General features: G+C 44.7%; 1 long non-coding RNA gene across 1 annotated transcript; it reads left to right on the top strand.

Moving 5' to 3' along the window:
* Positions 1–280: 280 nt before the first annotated feature.
* Positions 281–3913, top strand: LOC129150635 (uncharacterized). Its single transcript, XR_008557357.1, has 3 exons — positions 281–482; positions 1049–1200; positions 3837–3913. It is a non-coding gene; the product is annotated as an uncharacterized LOC129150635 (long non-coding RNA).
* Positions 3914–14031: the final 10118 nt, after the last annotated feature.

Genomic DNA, 14031 nt, shown 5'->3' with positions numbered 1-14031 from the left:
GGATCAGCTAATTTTTTAAGCTTATTTTAAAACTACTTTAGAACATATCTATTGTTACCTTTACTTTGGAGATAATTGCACCCTACTACTAAACTTTGACCTTCAGGGGACTCTACGGAATGCTCTACTTATTTACTTCACTCTGGCTGGTTGAAAGTTGAACATTTTCCAGCCCCTGTATGAACTGTGGAGTTGTTTAGCATACAAATCCCATATCACTTTTTTTCTCAGCCTTATAAAATTTTACCCTTTGTGTGTTCAATATAGTACTCTGCAATGCTAAGGTGATCTCATGCACATATGTGGAAGTCATTTTCTGCATAGTCTTCTCTTCTCTGGTACTTCCTACTGCAAATTCCATTCATCTCAACCAGGACAGACTCTAATCTCTGTTTCCTCAACTCAGTGAGACCATGATCTCAAGTTTCTCCTGCATGAACTGCTGCTCAGCAAATGCTTCCAGGCAGAAAGCCAAGATGATGGTAGGCTCAGTTTCTTTGTTTCCCTTCTCCTAGGGATATCAGTCCTACATTGCTTTTTGTCTAATGTCTCAAAACAATTTTCTAGTTGTTTATGGCAGAACAGCCAGTCTGGTGCCAGTGAAACATCCCTTTTAAAAATATAAAAGGGATGGAAGGAGTTACATCATTGAGGATAGTACCTATATAGTCTAATTGTAATTGCTTGTGTACCATAGAACTGAAGCTGGCTTTGTCCTACAATTTTATGGAACCATAGTAATGCTTCTTTTTCCATTAAAAATTCCTCAAAAATGTGGATAATGAAACTAGTTCTACACACTTTGATGAAAGTTAAAGATACTTCTATTGGAAATTTGCATTTAGAGTATTTTTTTTTATTAAGCAATTTATTTTTTTTTTTATTTTTTACTTTATTAAGCAATAAAGTGAGACTCAGGCCCTAAGATTACATTGTCCTATTTTATAATGGACAGGGCAATGTCTAATCACTAAAATACAGTGTAAAATAATTCTCTGTGTTAGCCTTTTTCCTTTCAATTTGATTAATCTTTAATGAATATTTTCAGGTCCAACTCAAATCCATTTCTCCAGGGAGTCTTACTGAATTATTTCATTCCTGTTTAAATTATGATAAAGCTAAACAACTTCCAGAAAAGAACCATAAAACACAAAGCCTTGAAATATATGCAAATTTCTTTATCTACTGACAGTTTTTAAGGTAAGCAGTTCGGGTTAAATGGGAAAGCTCCTTCCAAGGTCCCTCTCAGATCATCTTTTAGATCGGGGTAAGGAACATCGGCCCTTGGGCCATTGAAGGCCCACAAAAGCATTTGGTCTGGCCCTACCAAGGGAACTGCAGGCAGGACTTGAAAAGCAATAAATCTAGGAGCTTTTTTCATAGCAACATAAATTTATATTAAGTGAATTATATGAAGCAAATGACCCTTGGAGAAAAAAGGTTCCCCACCCCTGCTCTAGATGCATCCCATAGAGGGTCAAAACTGGATTTCTGCCACTTTATTTTTCAGAACAGCCAGGTGTAGGGGAGAAAATACGGTGGAGGAGAGCCTATCAATATGACTTAAGTCAAAAACTCAGACTTTTTATTGGTGAGAACTTAATCACATAGCCAAACCTAACCAAAAGAGAGGCTAGAACATGTAATCTAGATGGATAGACATGGTGTAGCTACATCCTATATAATAAAAGGCTAATATGCAAGTAGACTGAATGGCGGAACAACCGGAAAAACTGAACAACTGGTTGCTACAATGTGGGCTGACCACCAGGGGGCGTGTGCAGAACATGGTGGGCATTGGCCACAGCAGGATGGTGGAGCAGGTGAGCGGGGGCGCCAGACCAGGGCAGGGTGCCAGTCACTGTCATTGGAGTGAGCCTCTGGTGGTTACTGAAAATTCTTTGCTCCTGCGCGCTGTGGTCCCACCTGGTGCTCACACCTGCTGCTGGCGCTGGCCCCGCTCACACCTTCAGCCGGTGCCAGAACCACCACTCACACCCACTGCTGGTGCCCAGCGCCAGTCCTGATCACTTGGCACCATCAGTGGGTGTGAGCGGCGGCTGCCGGCCCTGATTGCCTCTGAGGGCTTCTCTACCTCCCCCTGCTCCTGAGGGGCAATCAGGGCAGCAGCTGCCACTTGCACCCGCTGAAGGTGCTGGCCCCAATCACTTCATGCCGTCAGCAGGTGCGAGTGGAGCCGGTGCTGTCAGTGGGTGGGAGCAGTGGCGGTAGGAGCAAGGATGCTGGCAGACAGGGGACTGGGGGCCATGGCAGGAAGGGCCAGGTGGGGTTGCAGAGATGGGCTGAGACCCGCCCCTGTGCTTACTGCAGCCTCATGGCTCACAGTTCCTTTCAAGTTGCACAAATTCGTGCACTGGGCCCCTAGTCTTATATAATAAAAAGCTAATATGCAAATAGACCAAACAGTGGAACAACTGAAACAACCAAACAACCGATTGCTATGATGTGCGCTGACCACCAGGAGGCATGTACAAAACATGGCAGGCATTTGCCACAGCAAGATGGTGGAGCAGGTGAGCGGGGGCACCAGACCAAGGTGGGGCACCAGTCGCTGTCATTGGGGTGAGCCTCTGGTGGTTACTGAAAACTCTTTGCTCTCACATGCCGTGGTCCCTCACGGGGCTCGCACCTGCTGCTGGCATCAGCCCTGCTTGCACCTGCTGCTAGCACCAGAGCTGCCACTTGCACCCACTGCCAGTGCCTGGCACCAGTCCCAATCACTCAGCACCATCAGCTGGTGCAAGCAGCAGCTGCCGGCCCTGATCGCCCCTGAGGGCTTCTCTACCTCCCCCTGTTCCTGAGGAGTGATTGGGGCAGCAGCCACTGCTCATACCCACTAATGGCGCCAGCCTCGCTCACACATGCTACCGGCACCCAGCGCCAGTCCCGATCACTCGGTGCCATCAGTGGGTGCGAGCAACAGCTGCTGGCCCCGATTGCCTCTGAGGGCTTCTCCACACCCCTCTCCACCTCTGGTGGCAGTGGGAGCATGGCTGCCGGCAGACAGGGGACTGAGGGCCATGGCAGGAGGTGCTGGGCGGGGTCATGGAGGATGGGCTGAGACCCACCCCTGTGCCCACCATAGCCTCGTAGCCTACAGTTCCTTTCTTTCAGTGGGCATGAATTCATGCACTGGGCCCCTAGTCTATATATATAAAAAGCCAGAGACTAGAACGCCATAATGACCAGAATGACTGATCGCTTTGACGCCCACTGCGGCCAGCAAACCAGCCTGATCGGGGGGTGGGGCGGGCCAGCCAACCTCCTATGGCTCCTCCCCCTAGCACGTCCCAACCCTGATTGCCCCCCCACACACCAATGGGGGGAAGGACCAGCCAGCCCATCACCCACAGCCCCTCCCCATGGCCGGTCCCACCCCTGATCAGCCCCCACCACCCCGATTGGCCTTCCGCCCTTTTCCCCAGCCAGCTCTGCCCCTTGATCAGCCCTCCCCACACCAATTGGGGGTGGGGCTGGCCGGCCAAGCTCCCACAGCCCCTCCCCACAGTTGCCCCTGCCCCTAATCGGCCCCCCTACCCCAATCAGGGGCAGGGCCCGCTGGCCAATCACCCATGCTCCCTCCCTCCAGCCGGCCCAGCCCTGATCAGAACCTGATCAGGGGTGGGCTGGCCAGCCAACCTCCTGCCATCTTCTCCTCCCAACAGGCCTGGCCCCGATCCATTGATTGGGGCCAGGTCGACCAGACCACACCTGTGCACGAATTCGTGCATTGGTCCTCTGGTTAATATATAAGAAGGGAAGCATGGATTTTGGGGGATAGTTAGCAGTATCCTCATGTTATTCTCCCCTTTCAGAATTCAACCTCAAGTTCAATGTAGCGGACCAGTCAGCTATATTAATCAGATGAGTAAGAGGAGATGCTCAAAATGAGAGGGTTCATTTAATAAATTTTTGTCCAAATCAAGATGGTAAATCTGACTCTTACTTAGTGATTTTCATTATTTTTTTATGTGAAGTTGCATGTTCATTGAATCTACTAATGAGAACTTCTCCAGTCTAATTTTCATTTAGTGCACATTTAACATAGACAATAGAGATACACAATGTTAGTCACTCATCATTCCTATAGATTTGGAGGACAGACAAACCAGTTTCAAATATTGTTGCTTTTTATTTCCAAGCATTGTGATTTTGGGTGAGTTACCTAACTTCTCTGCACCTCAGTTTTTAAATAAGGGTAATAATGTCAATCTTTTGAATTATGGTAATGATCAAATGACGTAACATTTGTAAAGACTTAATAGAGTGCCTGAGCACACAGTTGGAGCCCAATAAATTAGAAAGATGTAGATATAAAGATATAGATAGAGATACAGATATATAGATATTTATCTATCCTATCTAATAAAAGAGTAATATGCAAATTAACCATCACTCCGCTACACCCACAAGCCATGCCCACCAGCCATGCCGACCAGCCAATCAGGAGTAAATATGCAAAGAAACCCAACCAAGATGGCTACTGCCACAGAGAGCAGGAGGGATGCTTGGGTTTCCCCAGCAATGGAGGACGTCAAGCTTTCCACCTGCCCTTGCCGGCCTAGGCCTCCACTCAAGGCTACAAAGTTTCAATGATAGAAGATACATAAATCCAAACAGAAATGGTGGCAGCCACGGAGCTGGAAAGAGCAGGCTAGGGTTGCCCCTGGCAATGGAGGAAGCCAAGCTTTCCACACACCTTGACTGGCCCAGGCCTCCGCTTAAGGCTACAAAGTTTCAATTATAGAAAATACATAAATCCCAACAAAAATGGCTGCCACCACAGAGCAAGCAGAAGGCTTGGCTCCACTCCAGGCTACAAAGTTTCAATTGTAGAAGATAAATAAACCCCAGATACTAGGGCCTCCACTTGGGTCGCCAGGGGGCGTGGCCTGCAAACCACCACAGGCCCCTCACCCAGGCCTCCCCACGCCCCAAGGGAAACCCCACACTGATCCGGGAAATCCTTCAGGGCAAACCAGCTGGCCCCCACCCATGCACCAGGCCTCTATTCTATCTAATAAAAGAGTAATATGCAGACTGACCTTCACTCCAACACACAAGATGGCTGCCCCCATGTGGTCAAAGATCCTGCCTCCATGTGGACACAAGATGGCCACCACAAGATGGACCAGGCCTGCAAGGGAGGGCAGTTAGGGGCAAACAGGCTGGCAGGGGAGCAGTTAGGCATCAATCAGGATGGCAGGGGAGTGGTTAGGGGGTGATCAGGCTGGCAGGCAGAAGCAGTTAGGGGCAATCAGGAAGGCAGGCAGGTGAGCAGTTGGGAGCCAGCAGTCCTGAATTGTGAGAGGGATCCTTTGAGGGGTCCCAGATTGGAGAGGGTGCAGGCTGGCCTGAGGGACACCCACCTTGCTCGAATTTCGTGCACTGGGCCTCTAGTTTATATATAAAGGAGAATAATGAGAGAACAGGAGAATACTTGTATGTGTATACATACATATATACCTTACTCTCTCTCTTACTCTCTCACTGTTCTTTATATGGAATGTTTAGCAGTTAACAAATGTTTACCTAAGAAACACTGATCTACAGTTTACTCTTTCCCACCACATAGAAACCCAGTATGTTTGTCATCTACCTGTAGTATAGAAGCAATAAAAAGCACACATTTTCTTCCTGGAAAATAGCTCATTGCTTGAAGTACAAGTCGAGTATTTCAAGGCTTGAATTATGAATTTAGGCACTACTGCTGATCACTACTGCAATTTTCCTTGGTGAAGAAATGTGCGCAGTACTTTCTCATTTTTGAAATGTTTTCACTTGTATTACCTAAGGATGGGGGCTCTTGCTCATGTCACCACTGAACCAAAGATTAAAATAATGGAACATCCATTTAAGCAGTAATTATTGTGTGCAAATGAAATCAACAGGTAAAGAAACACTGCAAATAATAACAGTGTAGCACTGTAGAAAACTAAATCTGGACAGCTGGAAGTTTCCTTCACAGCCTGAAGTTTTCATGAATAGAGCCAATGATAAGGGAAAGAAACCCATCTTCCTTAATTTTGAAAAATGTCCTACTATCCATCTCTTTCTTTATCTATCAGTCTACCTACCTACCTACCTACCTACATACATACATACATCATTGTCCAAAAGATTTAAAGCAACATAAAATAATATAAATAAAATTCACAGTTACATAAAAAATATTATCCAATCAGATTTAAACTATGGATGAAAGAGAAAGATAGAATCAGGTTTAAGATTGGAACATATCCTATCTAATAAAAGAGTAATATGCAAATTAACCATCACTCCATTACATCTACAAGCCATGCCCTCCAGCCAATCAGGAGCGAGTTTGCAAATTAACCCAACCAAGATAGCTGTGGCCACAGAGTGAGCAGGAGGCTTGGGTTTCCCCTGCAATGGAGGAAGCCAAGCTTTCCACACACCCTGGCTGGCCTAGGCCTTCACTTAAGGCTACAAAGTTTCAATTATAGAAGATAAATAAATCCCAGATACCAGGGCCTCTGCTTGGGTCACTGGAGGGTGTGGCCAGCCAGCAAACCACTACAGGCCCCTCACCCAGGCCACCCCATGCCCCAAGGGAAACCCCACCCTGATCCGGGAAATCCTTCAGGGCAAACCAGCTGGCCCTCAACCATGCACCAGGCCTCTATCCTATCTAATAAAAGAGTAATATGCAAATTGACCATAACTCCAACACACAAGATGGTTGCCCCCATGTGGTCAAAGATCCTGCCTCCATGTGGACACAAGATGGCCACCACAAGATGGCCAGCAGGGGAGGGCATTTTGGAGGGACCAGGTCTGCAAGGGAGGGCAGTTGTGGGTGATCAGGCCAGCAGGGAAGGGCAGTTGGGAGGGACCAGGCCTGCAAGGGAAGGCAGTTGGGGGCAATCAAGCCTACAGGGGAGGGCAGTTAGGGGTGACCAGGCCAGCAGAGGAGGGAAGTTAGGGGTGACTGGGCCTGCAGGGAAGGGCAGTTGGGGGTTCCCAGGCCTGCAGGGGAGGGCAGTTAGGGGCAAACAGGCTAGCAGGGGAGCAGTTAGGCATCAATCAGGCTGGCATGGGAGTGTTTAGGGGGTGATCAGGCTGGCAGGCAGAAGCAGTTAGGGGCAATCAGGAAGGCATGCAGGCGAGCAGTTGGGAGCCAGCAGTCCTGGATTGTGAGAGGGATGTCCCAGATTGGAGAGGGTGCAGGCTGGGCTGAGGGACACACACACACACACCCTTGCACGAATTTCATGCACCAGGCCTCTAGTACCTATATATTAGAGCATATAGAAAAATTATGCCAGTTTATCAGCAAAATAAAATACTTTCCTTAAACTTACACTTGAAATGAATTTCTCATGTGAGACTTAAAATATAGAACACTGAGTGAAAGCATGGATGATGTTCATAATCATTTTCTTCCAGAAATGCAGCAGCAACATGTACAGGGCACTTTATTCCAGTGTCCCTGAAAGTCAGCTAGAGGCCCATTGCCAGACTGGAAGTTTTTGGATGTTAAAACAATGTGGTTTCAGCCCTGGCCACTTTGCTCAGTGGTTAGAGCATCTGCCTGGAGACTGAAGGATCTCGGGTTCAATTCCTGTCAAGGGCACATACCTCGGTTGCAGGCTCAATCCCTGGCCCCAGTCAGGGTGCGTGTGGGAGGCAACCAATAAATGTGTCTCTCTCATATTAATGTTTCTCTTTTTCTCTCTGATTCTCCTCATCTCTTCCAGTCTCTCTAAAAATCAATGGAAAAAATATCCTCAGGGGAGGGTTAACAAAAAATAAAATAAATTTAAAAAGTAAAATAATGTTGTTTTAGTCTACAGGTCTCTTAGTTCCAGCTTTATCTAAGGGAAAATTCTAGTTTTCCTGGATGAAGCAGATGTTTCAGTGTTACATAGCTATCAGAACCCTCTTTGGACATTTTTGCTGAAAAGTCAAGCTGCTGATAGGACAGGGTTCCTCTCCTCTGGAGTGAGGGCATGTGTAACAGCACAGCCCTGAAAGGTGATGTCATCTGATAACTGACATTTTGTGGGAACAAAGGCTCCTAATTAGGACTCCCAACTGAATGGACAGGCATTCCCTCTCACTACCAAATCTTGCTCTTAGAATGTAAACAGAGACAACAGGCCCATGGTGAAGAGCCTGAGATGAATAGTATGGGCTGCCTTGACCTCTGAAACTGGGAGGGCCATGAGTAGCCTAACTGTAGTTCTGCTCCCCTCCTTGTTCCCATGGACAAGAGCCCGGTAGCCACACACCCCTCCTGATGGAGGGGACCAGGCACAGTTTCTGCTTATCCTTGAGTAGTGATTTCAGTTCCCTGCCAGCTTATGTGATTATTCAACAATCCAGTCACGTGTCTCCAGGAACAAGAAAGTGCCACCATCATGATACTACAAAGGTAGCCTCCCTCGGCCCCTGGTTGTTCACTCTGATTCCCAAGTACAATCTCTTAGCAGCAATTAAACATGGCTCCAAAGCTGCACCCTCAACTACATTGAAAAAGCCTGATCTCCTTTGGCCATCAAAAGGCATCCAAACCAGGTGAGATCCAATGGCTCTCTTTTCTTGATTCTCTACTATCATAAAAGTGTGGTGATCCAACCAGCTGCATCAGAATCCTCTGGAATAATGGATAAAATGCTGATTCCTGGACCCATTGAGCAGAATCCCTGAAAGTGAGTTCTAATGGTTTACATTTTAACACTCCCTTTGTGATGCTATGGCACCTTAGGGGCTACTGACCTACATGGGTTACGTGAGAGCCGCTACATCAGTGATCTTATGTGACTCACACACCCAACTCTAGTGTACCTTAAGGTGAGACACAACCAGGGAGCCTAAAGGACAACAGCCATGTGCTCTAATTGTAGCCCCTGTTTAACAAGGTGCTTTGCCTTTGTGTACTGGTAGGAGGTTATATTGTCTTGTTTAGTCTCCCGCCTTACAGGTACAGTGGAGAGACTGGAAATAGACCCCACCTGCACAGAACATCCCCTAATGGAGCTGCTTTCTTCTCTGTGATGCTTGATCCAGGGATATTGCTCCAGAAACATTGCTCTTGCTAGGAAGGAAGTAACACATGGTTCAGACAACAGTGTAACCTCTTTTTTTATTATTATTATTATTAGAAGGTCATGTGAAGGGGGAAAAAACAAAACTGTAATTTTTATCACACCCATTGACATTATTTATAAACTAAGAAAATTACCAAATAGGCATATATTCTGGCATATTTGGTTTTCTATTTCTGTGGGACATAGTTTACTAATCTATATTCAAAGCTTAATAATCTATAGTAATAAAAGCACAATATGCTAATTAGACCAGACATCCTTCTGGACGACCTTCCAGATGAGGCCGGGGCTGCGAGGGAAGCCCGAGTCCTGGGTACCGGAGGGAAGCCGGTGCTGACAGCAGGGGGGTGGGGGGGAAGGAAGGCCTACTCTTGCATGAATTTCATGCATCAGGCCTCTAAGTTATTAATAAAAATTAATTCCTTGTTGGCCTTATACATAATTTGATCTAGAAACAACAAGCTGAGAATCATCTTGATATTTATTCAATTTCAAAATGTGCAGAAAATCATGCAAATCAGTGATTCTAAACCTAATGTGTATACAAGAATCATTTAGAGAACTAGTATATGATAGTGTCTTAAGAATGTTTTGAATCCCAGTCCTGCCAGTTATTAGCAGGAGGCCTTCAACAAGTTACTTAACTTCTCTGTGCCTCAATTTCTCCATTTGTAAAATGAGCATAATAATAGTATATACCTCATAACAGTGATCTAACATTTAAATTATTTTAACATATATAAAATTTAGAAACATGTCTGTCAAACAACACACAACCAATATGTACTATTAATCAACAAATATTACTGGACTGCACTTTCAAAGACTTGAAAAATTGCATCCAATATAAATCCTGGTATTCTACATTTTAAATAATTATTTATAACAATTCTGATATCAGTGGCTCATGGACCAGTAATCTAGACCAGTGGTCTTAAGAAGGGTGGTGTCCAGCCAATGTGGCTCAGTGGTTGAGCAGTGAACTATGAACCAAGAAGTCACAGTTTGATTCCTGGTCGGGGCACAGGTTCGATTCCCAGTGTGGGGCATGCAGGAGGCAGACGATCAATGATTCTCTCTCATCATTGGTATTTATATCTCTCCCTTCCCCTCTGAAATCAATAAAAATGTATAAAAATATTTTTAAAAAGAGGAGTGGGCAAGCAAGTGACTAAGATGACCCATTGGAGCTTAGGAGGAAGTGTTGATATTCCATTTCCATTTGCCTTCTTTATCCAAAACTAACAAATTGTTCTATTAGTTTTTGAAATACTGGTTGATACTGAGGCCCTCTGTGTGGTCTGGATGCCACCCAGGGGGTTGAGGAATCTCTTATCAGGCTGATGGTGGGCCCTTGGTGATGGTTTAATTTCAGTGCCGAGATGCATTATAATATATGCTCACGCTGGATGAAATGGGTTTATAGATTACATTTCAGTTTTAAATTAGATATATTCTTACAAAATAAACAACTGACTTGAAAGATTTTTGCTAGGAAATTATATATCAATGATAATGTTAACAATTTCAGCAAAAGTGAAGAACAAGAAAATGGCAGTCACGATTGGCTGTGGTTTTTACACAATCCCTCTGCCAATCACATTTCTAGAACAAGCTATGTCCATACAACCAATTAAGCAAAAACGAGGCCCCCAAAAGTGCATTTATCAAAAAACTATTTGAAATATGAATTACTTCTGCTTTTATTACTGATTATTTCACCCCAAGTATATATCATGCCTTGATATATTAAGGAATGTTACCAGTGCATTTTAAAAGTTTAGAGATAATTAGAACAAATTTTAAGATTCTTTCTGTCAATTAGTAAATTCACATGTATAGAGATCAACAATAAAAGTAAGAAGTTGTTTGTTTGTTTTTTTAAATATATGTTTTTATTGATTTTAGTGAGAGAGGAATGGAGAGGGGGAGAGAAAGAGAGAGAAACATCATTGTAAGAGAGGAGCATCAATAGGCTGTTTCCTGCACACCCCCTACTGGGGATTAAGCTGGCAACTGGGGCATGTGCCCTGATCAAAAATCAATCGGTGACCTTTTAGTGCACTGGACAAAGCTCAGCTAACTTAGCCACACCAGCCAGGGCAGAAGTAGTCTTTTTAAATTGGGAAAAAATGATCATCTCACTACAACAGAGTGTAGAAGTATAGTATGCAATCTAAAAGGATCCTGTGTCTTTTAGACTCGATTGCTTCCTGAAGCGTAAAATAAAATTAAAGCCAATTACTCAGCCTGAGCCCAATTGAGATCAGCTTCCTCTTTTGATTTGCCCTTAAGATACTTATATAATAAAGCTGCTTAATGAGAGAGGATCTGAGTATAATTTCTGTGGACAGAGGTTGGTTTCCTCTTAACTTGAGGAAATGACTCAACAAAAGCAAATATGTGGGGAACAGAAGCATTAAACAGACAAAATGGCTGTGGTTGATGCCTCACTAGAGGCTGAAGAGAACTTTTGTGGACCAAATGGTTTCGGAAGGCCTTTACTGTGCTGTGTTTACTCTGTGTAATTATGTCAGAGAGTCATCCTTTCACTTTAACATAATAGATACTTGATATTTGTCAAATGAATGTCAGCCTTCAGTTTAACACTGTGTTGTGGAAGGAATCAGAGAGAATAACTTTTTTAAGGCGTTTTATGGTAGAGAAAGTATCATGCGCCCACATTGCTCAGAGCCCTAGGGAACACATAGGCTACTTTGGATCTGAGCCTTGGTATTTGTATTTTATAACATTTATGAATAACTCAAAATCATAGGCTATATTACTGAAATATAGATGTTTTGAAGCTTCAGCTCTATAGTATGGCACTAACTACAGTAACCTGTTTATGAAAAATTAAATATTGGTACTTGGTTATAATTACAGGCTCAAGCCTAAGGCAGCAGAGTTTAAAAATGAATTGAATTGGTATGAAATAGCCATTTTTGGAAACCAGAAATGGCAAAAAATTAGCTCTCAAATCAAGTAATCCTGAAGTCAGATCAGGCTTGCCAACACTGGTGTGTGGCCCTTCTTCAATCCGGGCCTGCCTCGCTCCAAAGCCAGCTCCTACCCTCTGTAAATGTTATCCCTGCGTTTATCACCCTCATAAATGTATTTCCCCAAAACCCTGGGCTAACATCCGTGTGTGTTGAACTTAGTTACATGAGAAACCTTTGTAAAAGGAAACTTAATGCTAACTTTTAAAAATATATATATTTTTTATTGATTTCAAAGAGAAAGGTAGAGGAAGAGAGAGATAGAAACATCAGTGATAAGAGGGAATCATTGATTGTCTGCCTCCTGCACGTTGGACCAAGCCCGCAACCCAGGCATGTGCCCTTGACCAGAATCAAACCTGGGACCCTTCGATCTACAGGCCAACACTCTATCCACTGAGCCAAACTGGCTAGAGCTAATTGCTAACTTTTAATGTCTTTCAAAGGGAATCTCTTCACTTTCCAAAAATGATATAAGCCTATCAAAGTCCAGATATTTGTGAATTTAGAGAAATGAAATCTATATATATAAAAGCCTAAGTGACCTTTATGACCAGAATGACCATTCGACCAGTCTCTATGACATGCACTGACCACCAGGTAGCAGACGCTCAACTCAGGAGCTGCCCCCTGGTGGTCAGTGCACCCCCACAGCCACCCTCCTGCAGCCCCTCCCCCTGGCTGGCCCCCATTGGCCCCTGGTGCTAAACCATTTGTAGATGACCTGCTTCTGGGTTGGGGTTTCATATGTAGCAGAGCAGCTCCCTCGCTGCAATCTATTGAAAGTCAGCCCTCAACACAAGGGTCTGTCTTGCTCCCATTCTTTCCCTTCCCTGGGGGCCGCCTGCCCACCATGGTGGCGAGGGAAGGAGGAAGGGGGTAGGCGGGGAACCACACGGTGGCAGGGCACCAAAGGCAGCGTTGGCATCCAGTGTCCATCTGTTCCTTCTGTGCCCAGCCGGGCGACAGTCACCTCCTCTCCCAACCCTGGGCTGGGATGGGGAATTGGGCATCGGTGGCAACAGATGTGGGCCCTTTCCCAGGGTTTCCGAGGGAGCCCCAGGAAAAAACCCTTAAATCACAGAAGGCTCATGTGGGACTATGACAGATTCATAGGCACTTGCACTCTTTCCTCTTCAAATTTTAGAGAATTTCCATAAAATCATATAGCAGGACTTAAGAATTTTCCCTCCCGGGGCCAGTGGCCAACCTCCCATGGTCCCTCCCCCCACCCCCCATGCACAATTCGTGCACCAGGTCTCTAGTTGATATATGAATGCACAGACCACCGCTTAACCAAATAAATGTAATTTTCCCTTCAAGATAGTCTCTGTGGGAGCCTATACACTATTCCCAAGATGAGGAGATTGTTGGTAAACTGTGGTGGGGACCACTGTTGGCCTTACCCTGAGAAAAAGTTTGTAAAAAGTATCCTCATTACCTTATATTCATACCTCATGAATCTGTTTACCTTGCAGTCGTCAAATGAAAAGCCAGCATTATATACACTGTATGTTCAAAATATGTTGGTAGCAATAAAAGTACCAAGAGCTATGACAACTTTGAAATAGTTTAGAGGAAAACTTTCTGGAGCTCAACAACTTTAAATCTGAATCCCAAGAGTGTTCGCACATTCGTTTAGCAGGACAATTATAGTTGCAAATATTCACTACTAAGTGGAAAGAAGAGTGGAATAAATAAGCACAAATAATCATTATAAACATGATTGCATTTTAACATTTGGTGTCTATTCCATACTATTTTCTAAGAAAATTCTTAAGTCCTGCTATATGATTTTATGGAAATTCTCTAAAATTTGAAGAGGAAAGAGTGCAAGTGCCTATGAATCTGTCATAGTCCCACATGAGCCTTCTGTGATTTAAGGGTTTTTTCCTGGGGCTCCCAAGAGGCGCCCTTCCACAGGGCCCTACAGCAGC

The sequence above is a fragment of the Eptesicus fuscus genome, chromosome 2 (assembly GCF_027574615.1).
Source record: "Eptesicus fuscus isolate TK198812 chromosome 2, DD_ASM_mEF_20220401, whole genome shotgun sequence".
Lineage (NCBI taxonomy): Eukaryota > Metazoa > Chordata > Mammalia > Chiroptera > Vespertilionidae > Eptesicus > Eptesicus fuscus.
This window is presented reverse-complemented; position numbering and strand designations above follow the sequence as displayed.